Here is a 10,708-nt window from a genome sequence, read left to right as displayed (position 1 = left end):
ATTTAGAATAGTGATGGGCATTAATTGTTTATTTTTCATTTTTGTGAATTGTGATGGGCAATAATAGTGCAAGAGTGTGCAAAGTCCATAAATACGAAGTGCGGCCAAAATGATCCTCATTCATTAACATACTCCAGCAAGTGTAATAAGCAGAACTAGCGGACTAGAATCTTTTATCAACTCCGGCAGAAGAAAAAAACAATGAAAAAAAATAAAGAAACAAAACCGAAGAAAAAATGAAAAATGAAAAGCCCGGTGAAAACCGAGAAAGTGATAAAGGAAACCACAGAAAAACAACAAAAAGAAAAGAAAAAACCAGTGAAAAAACAAAAAAAATCCTGGAAAATAAACAGAAAATAAATAGTGAAAATGTGGCTTGTTTTGATTTAAGAAGGCCTGACCTACTATTTTGGGACGAACCGGAGGCTAGCGCAGTGGGGCTAGCTGCCCTCATGACAAACTAGGCAACCCAGGTTCTAATCCAGGCGAGCATGGTGCTCTATTTTCTTTCTCGCTATTGGGCTGGCCCATTATTGTAGCCTAAACGCGAGAGACCCGTTCGGTCTGGCTTTAAGCGAGAAACTAGAACATGATAGCACGCGTTGCCGCACCCGTTCATTTTAAGAATGAAATGACATAAAAAATTTGAAAATAAAAATCTTGATATCACAAACATTTGCTCCACCTGAATTAGAGTATATTAGATTAAAGGTCATAGCAAATAATGGCATCACCTGTCGGTACAAAGGATAATCCACAAGATAAGAGGTGTTGCTATATGTTCTCATCATCGAAGCAAATTTAAATTAATGACAACAATCCATCTCCATGTTTAGCCTACTTTGATTAAAAATTTAAGTGCACAACTACCATTGTTCAAGTTAATGGTAACAATTAAATTAACAATGGAGAAATCCAAGCAAAACGGTTTTTTTCTTAAACATGTCTGGGAGCACGTCATTGTTGATGAAGACAGCACTAAGATAGCGTATTAGTGTGAACGACAAAATATACAAATATTTACTAAAATAAAATAAAAAAGAACCGTCCTCAGTCCTTCCCGACTGGCAAAAAAAGATTGAATGCGTAGCTAACATAGACCTTGCACAGCCCACAAACAAATGAACCGAGGCCTGAAGCGCCAGGAATGCTCGCTAGCAGCCACACCAATGCTCAAGAGAGCTCACAACCAAACGACTGAAGAAGCAATAACAGAAACAGCCCGTGTAAACAAAAAGAAAAGAAAAATAGGAACAAGTTCTCCGGGGAAGCAGTGTATACACATATAGTTATTTGTAATCATGGTGGACTGCATTTTTCCTATGGCAAACAACATATATATCTGTAATCATGATGTACCGCCAAGCTACATGGTATAATTGCTCCTGTCGTTTGCTTGCTTTTTTTAGACATACCCAAAACAATTTGGCAGACCATTAATTTGAAGCTGAGCGGTTGCATCCAGAGTTGGCAGCGAAACGTTCGCAGCACAAACTAAGATCTGAGTGTTAATTGGAGCAGAACAAATAATTGTACCATGCAGGAACCCTAGCAACAATTCAATACGAAATCTTACCATGACGGAATACGGACGCTGGGAGATCGTAGATATTGCAGACAGAGGGAGCAGCAATGGACACCTGGATTGGATCCCATGTCTTCTTCAACCCCTCATCTCCTCCTAAACAGCTACGTTAGACGGATGGGCGGGGTGGAGTAGCAACGATTGGATCAAGCACTCCTCCTCTTTCTTCGTACCACCATGTCGTCGTGGTGCCGCACCTCCACCTGCTCCACATCGCCTGCCGCCGCCGTCGCCAGTAACTTGCCGTGCCCATCGTCTGGGGCGACCTGATCCATGAGACAACCACATACAAGAAGCCCACAGAGATTAACACCGAATTCGTACATAGGAGAGAAACGGGGGCCCGTTGACAGTTCCTCGGCCCGATTAATGTGAGGACGTCCAAGTTGTTCACCGGAGCAGCAGCCCATAGACGTGGGCCAGTTATGACCGGGCTGGCGAGATAAAAAGGCTCACTGCGGGATAGTTGAGTGATCTGGTACGTTAGTATGCAGAATTCAACGGTTGATGAGGCCAAAACGCTGTGGAGGGACGTAGCTCGCCTCGTTTTACTGTTTCTCAATAGCGCTCGTGGTCTTGCGCAGCTACATGTATTTGCAGGCCAACTGGCAAGGGCTAATTGGACGGTAAGAGCCTTGAACGTCTGTAAGGGCAACCCTTGCAGAAGAGTGCAGTGTCATCGCCCCACCACCCTGGGAAAGACATCCCAGGTAAGCACATGAACATCGTGCACACGAATCATTATTCGATGTTGCATATGATTTTCTTGATCCTGCAAGATTTCTAAATAATAATAATGGGCAACATGTGGTTCACATGGTAGGTTACTTAATTCTTCCTGGCTTCCAAAGTATCTTTTTAGTGATAATTGTTTGACAGCGATGGGCAATACCGATCACACTTATTTCTTCCAATATGTAAATTTTAGTATAGCTATGGGCAATAATTGTTTATTTTTCTATTTTTGTGAATAGTGATGGGCAATAATTGCGCAAGAGTCGTGCAAAGTCCATAAATACCAAGTGCAGTAAAAATGACCCTCCTTCATTAACTCACTATAGCAAGTGTAGTTAGCAGAATTAGCGGGCCAGAAGCTTTTATCAACTCCAGTAGAAGACCGTGCTGGAAATGATGATGGAGGCAACTTCTCTCCTGACTCCATACAAGATGGGTGAATTCAACCTCGCGCATAGGTCTGTTAAGTAGCTTTTTTTTTTGGAGCCGGGCTAATCCCCTTTCCATTATAGAAATAACGGAAATACAGCCAAGTTCCAAGGAAAGTCAAACAGGGAAAGGGAAAGAGTGAGCTCAAGCACTCCAGGGAAACCCGCTGTAGCCGCTCGCAATCGAAACGACCACTACGAGGCGAAAACCCTAGAGCACTAACAACTCACCGCAAAGGTATCAAAAGTCTCACTACCACGCCACAGCCTACGCAGAGGCATAACAACACAAGTACTAGGGACAACAAGATGACAGGTAGACATAGCAAGAGCCTAAAAATAAGCGCGACCAGCTTCAAAAGAACGAGCTTCAAGGGGACCCGACGCCATGAGTCAACCCTGGGTAGTTTCCGTGTATGCAGACGCACAAAGGCTCATCATCTTCTTAGCATTCCTCTTCAGAAGTGCCGCGCCCTGCTCCAGCTCCGTTCGATCTTCGCCCTTCAGCAAACTTGCCCAGTAGGATAGATGTGTACAAGCATTGAAAACAATCTCAAAAGGAGATGGCAATTAAGTAGCTACTGCTACAGCAACTGTGTGCATGCGATGAAGTTTTCATGTTTTCGTTCTAGCTGAAGCTATTGTGGAATATCGATGATATGTATGGCAGGGTTGTTCTTGCGCCGATGACGCGGTGCAGGTCGTACATGAACCTGGCCCAGCTGCACAACGTGCTGTACTACACGCAGAGAGCGGCACCAGGCGTCGTGTTAATCGCAGAGGCCAGTGCGGTGTCGGCGATGGCACCGGGATACCCTCCTGTGCCCGGCCTGTGGAGCCAGGAGCAGGTTGAGGCCTGGAAGCCTGTGGTCGATGCCGTGCATGCCAAGGGAGCCCTCTTCTTCTGCCAGATCTGGCACACGGGCAGTGTCTCGCCCACTGGTGCCTGCCTGTTTTTCTTTTCATTTTGGGTGCCTAGCTCATGCATAAAATGCTCATTTAATCCATGGATTCCATCCAAACTCTATGGTGTTGTCCTTGTATTTCAGAGTTGGCAGCCCCTCCAGCTCCAGGGTTGGAAACACAGGAAATACCCCAAATTGTGAGTGACTTTCGTGTCGCTGCAAGAAATGCAATTGAAGCCGGTATGTAGTTTTTCTTATTTGCTCCTCACTATTACTAGTAGGGATTCATCTATATCTATACCTATTAATAAAGGACGGAAGATTTCATGGTTCTTCATAAGTCATACCTTTATAACCGTTAATTTTATGTCAATCATAAAAGATTGACGGCTCAGATTTAAAAGCGTGAGGGCTCTCCTTGATGCGTTAGCAAGAGTTTGCAACCATCACGACTGGGCATATACGTCTGCCCCTCCATGGTGCCTGGAACGAGTTCAACTCGGTTTTAAGCGCCCCATGTACGCACGCCTCATGCCCTCCAAACTTAAACCTACCCAGCCCTACTTATCCCGTAGCGGGCCCCTTGTACGTCCCCAATCACTTCCCCACACCCGAAGCTCCATCTCCACTCCTGGCTGAAGATCTTCTCGGAAACAGCATCCTGTCACAGCAGGTCGCCGCACGGCTACGACTCCGCCGTTGTACTGGTCACCGCTGTAGGCCGTGGGGCACCTCTACATGCTGGCCATGACATTAGGTGGGCGCGGCAGGCCACACGTGGTGCCACAACCGTAGCTACTCGGGAGCTAGCAGAGGCCGATGGGATGTGGCGCGGCATGGGCATGTAGTTCCGGCTAGCGAACGATAACCAGCGGCTTGGTTCTGGAACCTTCGGAGATCGCCAGGGATGGGTAAAAAATGCAGCTCACAATGTCTGTCTCAACACGGTCCGGAGCCGCGGGGTGTCGTCCCTCTTACGCGGGCGGCATCAGGTCACGCGTGGGCGACCACGCTCGGCATGTCGCTGACTTGCAATAGGCGCCTGTGCTCGGTGTCCTCCCCATGGAGATACTCACTAGAAAGGCGCCATCCAGATAGCGATGTCGCGCATGTCTGGCTCGCCGGAGCGTTGTAGCTATCTCTGGGTTGTTCCCATACTAGCTTCCATTGCAATTTTGTGATTTGATTTCATCTGTTCATGCATGCTGCACCTGTACTACACCGACCCACCGGCCCGCCGTTTCTTTGCTCTCGGTGTCCCTACAAATCCCGCTGCACCTGTACTGCAGTCGCCGCTTGTTCGTTCTGTCGCCAGCTGCCACTGTTCCTCTCTCTTGTGAGAGCTGACACTGGTGCTGCTCCTCGCTCAATGTCGCTGATCCTATCCCAGCGCGGCATACGCTATCTTGGTGGAAGGCGATATAGCTCGAACGAGGCGTCAAGGCTGATTGCAGACCGGGGCAGCCAGCTGGAACACGAACAGAGGGCAGTGGAGCACGTATGGGCTGCGCCAGAGCGCATCGACGATAGCTGGCGGTGGTCGAACATGGAGCGACTCGCCGGTAGCTGGAGTGGTCTTATACAGTGTGTTAGCTCGTGTATCCGATGGAAACTGAAAGTCCCAGGTTTGAATACTAGACGCAAAAAATTAGGTTTGAGTATGGCTGCCTACCATTATTTTTCTTTGTCTATCACGCTGACAAGTGGGGGCGACATACATGCATGGCCGTGATTAATTTTGTCAAAATCAGAAGATCCCAGCCTTTCGGTGCCACGCCATCAAATACACTTCTAAAAATGCCTCAAGGTTAATTTAGACCGGGATCAGCAAGATCAGGGTATCAATTTTAGTGATTTAGGCGTGATGGTTCATTTCCATCGGAGTTTACAACCTCAGGGTTTGAATCAGACTTCACTCGTATCTTGGCTACTTTGTGACGAGAATCGATCAGCCATTATTTAGTGGCTCATACATACATATATACATCGCCGGAGTATGTTGTGCGGCCGTGGGGGCTGATTAATCAAGTTGCATGCATGGCTCGCTTTGTCCAAGAGGTAATCAGGAAAGGCATCTCTAGCATGTGCAATTCCATCAGGCCAGATTAAGCTGCTTTCGGGTGCCCTGGGCATGTACGTTTTACTCCATGATGGAACTATCTCCCTCCAAATATGTCCTGGGTATCTATATATGCTATACTCCATACCGGGCTTTCTTTTATATTATTGTTTTGCTATTCCAGCGTACATACAGGAGTACAGTTTTCGGGTGGATACCGGCGCGGAGAAGGCTCTTTCCATTTTGCAAATTCACCACCTGGTAAGAATAAGGTTAGGGGGAACAAGTGATCTCTTCGTAGGGATGGCCTGCAAAGACGTCAACTTATTGCCGAACAGGTAGTAGTTCTTCACTATGGATGATCATCCTTGACTTTTATGATTAATCCTAATAATGGTTTTACGATTTACATTATTTTGGGTGCTAATCTAAGATGCAATAAGGAAGCTTTGTTTTCGTGTGTTATAGACAACCTTCACCCACATCCCACCATATCATTGTAGTCGTCATTTAGGTTGTACTAAGTGAACTCCACAATGCCGTTCGGAGAGCCACCTCTCCTTAACCGTTGCTCTATGTGCCGCCGTCAACATGGTAATAAACATCCTCTCCTACAAAGGGAAGGATGAATACTGTCATCATATCTTGCCTTATCCGGTCTGGCCTGTACACCCTCCCCTCTCATCCAGTCCTCAATAAGCAATCCATCTCTGTGACCCAGTTCCTCGACCCAGCCAATCCCTGATTCATGGCAACAAGTGTTTGATCTGTAACAAAGCACGGGGGTTGTGAAAAAGCGAGTCGAAGTATGAGGGAAGCCATATGGACCAGATCAAGGGATAAACATATCTGGCGACATTAGTTTTTAAAGTTTTAAACATTCTCTTGTACGTGCACAATGACAAGTGTGCGATGACGTGGCCGGCGCATAACCGTAGGATTGGGCACACTTCGATCTGTTGTGATCAGGTGGAGACCATACCATCTGTGAGAGGGGAAGAAGGATAAGCGGTGACACAGCCGACGCCATGTTCAAATAGAGGATGTGGACCTGTTGAGAGTCTTGAGCCATGACGCTCAATATTTTCTTTCCCGCGTTGCAATGCACGAGCATATTTGCTAGTAAGATACTATATATGTACCCAGGTAATTAACCAATCTTTGTGAATAAGTAACCCATGCTAACAACAGTTTGTGATCATATATTACAGGTTTCGACGGTGTTGAGATTCACGCCACCAACGGCTTGCTTGTCAACAGGTTCATATTTTTTCTTGATGCCGAAAGAGCCAATTCTCGGCCTCTACGTCACTGTGATCAGTTCATCGAGGACAATGCTGCCAACATGGTGAACATTCGCCGGTTAGCCACGGAGGTCATCACCGCCGTTGCTGACGAGGTTGGCGCGCACCGCCTTGGCGTGCGCCTCTCCCCGGTAGCCGACTATGACTCTGACCACGAGGCGCTCCCGCTGCACGTGATCCGCCTCATGAATGATGTCGGTGCCCTCTACTGCCACATGGTGGAGCCAAGGAATGGAATCCCGCGCAGCCTGCTGCCTTTCAGGAAGGCTTTCAAGGGCACCTTCATCGTGAATGGAGGTTACAACAGGGAGGAAGGGGACAAGGCCGTCGGCGATGGCTACGCCGATCTGGTCTCTTACGGCCGGCTTTTCTTGGCGAATCCGGACCTTCCAGAGCGGTTCAGGAAGAATGAAGGGCTGAACAAATATGACAGGGCCAGGGCACCTTTTACACCTCTGATCCGGTGGTCGGCTACACAGACTACCCCTTCCTTGCTCAGGGTCAGGAGACACAAGTAGCTACCTGATTGACCTCCAGCCGGTTCTTGATTCAGATTATCAAGCAAGCATGCATGCGTGTACGTGTGCTCTATGTTTTTTTTTTTTGCGAGGCGTGTGCACTATGTTTGTACAATAAAAGTGGGGTGTATAATGGTGTAACTGTGTTTTCCCCATCGTGTACTCTGTATTTTGTTTATGGTGTTATGATCATAATAAATACTGCTATATATGTTGAACCTGGTTTCTCTCCTGTGCCTTGGCTATAGAACGGGTCAGATGGATGGTCCACTTGGGATTTGCGACGAAGAGGCTATACGGCGAGGAGTGATCGAGTAGCTTACCAATGATTTTGATAACTTTCGTATGTCAGTAGACAAAGAAATAGGTACCTTTTGGGTCAAAATATTTTAAGAATTTCAGTAGCACACAAGAATTCAAATATTTTGTCGAATTTAGGTGAACTAGTTGTCGACCCATGCATCCCCACGGGCTATCCTAGTGTTAGATAGATACATATGAGTTATAGTTCTATAAAAATAGTTGCATACTCTTAGAAAATGAATTTTAGAGACAATTATTAAACGTACATGTAGAAAATAACGTGTTTCTGATGCCTTAATAACACCACACATCATAGTTTACATATGCCTAATGAATATTTAAAATGTATAACTCTGATCAAGCCTAACATATTTATATATGTAACAAAAAGTATAAGGCGTCAGTAAAACCATTGGCTTTTATAGAGTAGTTTTTTTCATAAGAATTCATGTGCTTTACAATCTCCAGAGTATTGGATATACCATGTGTTTTTCATATTGCAAAAAGAAACATAGTTTCAGTTGTCTAGGACCCAAGATGTAATTACATCATAATCCTATGTGTTCTCTTCCACCTTTTTAGAATGTTATGTAAAAGAGGCTCTATACTTTGTTTACAATAAAGTTACATGAACATAATTTTCCACGAGGTATAATATCCAAATAATAAACTCCATTGCTCCATAAACCAAATCATAAAATTATAATGTGCCTAAATAATCGAAAAAATGTGGAGTAACATCGTGATAGGTACACGCTTGCACTAACTCGCCCCGCACTACACGCCCAGTGCGCAAGTTTGCTTCTCTTGGGCCTGGTTCGTTGGAAATGGCCGATTCTAGTGTTCCTCTAGAGCCAGGCCCAGAGGTACATTAGAATCCGTGTGTCCAAGATTTTGGGCAGATGCGGGCAGCGAAACAGACCAAAATTGCATCCGGCGGGCCTGGCTAAGGCTAATGCAGGACGAAGGGCCTGGCTAAGGCTAATGCAGGATGAAAAGCGGGCCCTATGAAAATTTGTTTCATTTGTATAAAAAAATATTTAAAGCTGAAATTTATAATCTTGATGTTTGCATGTTGATATTTATCAACGCCCTTGTTAACGAAACAACATACAAGCGCAAAACTTTAGAGCTTACGAAGGGCCACATAAGTCACTCACCCTAAGATAGGTAACTACCTTAGATAATCGAATGTATTGTGCCTTGGGACACACTTCTTACAAATGCATGAAACATCTGTTGCTCCGTAGCAAAACCAATGATGAGAAAAATAAAAAGAATTAAAGAATGTTTCATGAGAACCATCACTAGTAGAAAAGGGGCCAACGGTCCAGGCCGGGGCAGCCCATTAGTCCCGGTTCAGACCAGAACCGGGACCAATGGGGGCATTGGTCCCGGTTCGTGAGCCCAGGGGGCCGGTCGGGCTACGTGGGCCATTGGTCCCGGTTCGTTTGGACCTTTTGGTCCCGGTTGGTGGGACGAACCGGGACCAATGGGCCTCGCTCCTGGCCCACCACTATTGGTCCCGGTTCATGCCACCAACCGGGACCAAAGGCTCCCCTTTAGTCCCGGTTCATGCCACGAACTGGGACTAAAGGGTTGGCCCAGAGTTTAGTCCCACCTCGCCAACCGAAGGGCGCCCACACCTGTTTATAAGTCCCTCTCTGCGTTGTTGAGCTCCTCTCAAAGTGAAAATAGATGCACCTATAGAGGAAATTGGACCTAAATTCATAAATAGAAATTAATTATGAATTTATGTTTAATTTTCTCTATAAGTGCATCTATGTTCACTAACAGAGAAGTTTTTATTTTTTGTGACCTAAAAGAAAAAAGAAATCACTAAAAAACTATAAGTATTTAGTTCTAAGTAGAAATGAAAAAATAAATAGTAAAGTTATTCATAAACTAGTGATTCACACAAATCTTAAAAAATTCAAATTTAAACTATTAAAATTTTAACTATTCATAAACAAATTTTGTGACCTAAAATAAAAAAGAAATCACTACAAAACAAAATAAGTGCCACCTACTATTATAAGAGCTAGGTTTAACTAACTCCATGTAACCCTAGATCCCCCCCCCCCCGGGTAAACATCGTGTCCCTCGTCTCCTGTTACCATCGATCCTAGACGCACAGTTCGGGGCCCCCTACTCGAGATGTGCCGGTTTTGACACTGACTGTGGTGCTTTCATTGAGAGATCCACTATGCCGTCGACAAAAAATCTGGAAAAAAATACTTATATTAACAATAAGTATTTTGTTATAAGTAGAAACAAAATAAAATAAATAAAGAAACAAAGAAAACAAAGAAAAAGTGTGTTTTCAAATTTGAAAACTAATGGCATTAACAAAAGTTAGAATTTTTTTCTGTTCATACATTTTTTGGTGATATTATTGTTGCATATGCAAAAGTTTGTGTGTTCATATATATGCAAAGAATATGTCAATTTTTCATAGAATTTTTATGATTTTTTTGTTGTAATTTTGTTCATAGAATTTTTATTATTTTTTCTGTTGTAATTTTGTTCATATTGTGTAGGAATCTGAAAATTATGTATGATCAAAGTCATTTATGTATATGTTCATATTTAGAAGAAAAAGAAGGAGAGAAAAAAGGAAAATAAGAAGAGGAAGAAGGAGAAGAAGAAGAAGAATAAGAAGAAGAGGAGAGGAATAACAGGAGAAATAAATAAGAAGATGAAAAAGAAGAAAAAAAGAGGAGAAGAAGAAGGAATAGAGGAGAAGAAGAAGGATTCTTCTTCTTCTCCTCTATTATTCCTTCTTCTTCTCATTTTTTTTCTTTTTTTTCTTCTCCTTTTCCTTTCTTCTTCTCCTCTTTTTTTCTTCTTCTTCCTCTTCTTATTTTTTGT

At 44.3% G+C, this 10,708-nt stretch overlaps 1 pseudogene; it reads left to right on the top strand.

The window, feature by feature from the left end:
* The first annotated feature begins 2,713 nt into the window (after window positions 1–2,713).
* On the top strand, window positions 2,714–7,542 carry LOC119345499 (annotated as a pseudogene).
* Window positions 7,543–10,708: the final 3,166 nt, after the last annotated feature.

The sequence above is a fragment of the Triticum dicoccoides genome, unplaced genomic scaffold, assembly GCF_002162155.2.
Source record: "Triticum dicoccoides isolate Atlit2015 ecotype Zavitan unplaced genomic scaffold, WEW_v2.0 scaffold24382, whole genome shotgun sequence".
Lineage (NCBI taxonomy): Eukaryota > Viridiplantae > Streptophyta > Magnoliopsida > Poales > Poaceae > Triticum > Triticum dicoccoides.
The sequence above is the reverse complement of the archived record's forward strand: the minus strand, read 5'-3'. Positions and strand labels throughout refer to the sequence as shown.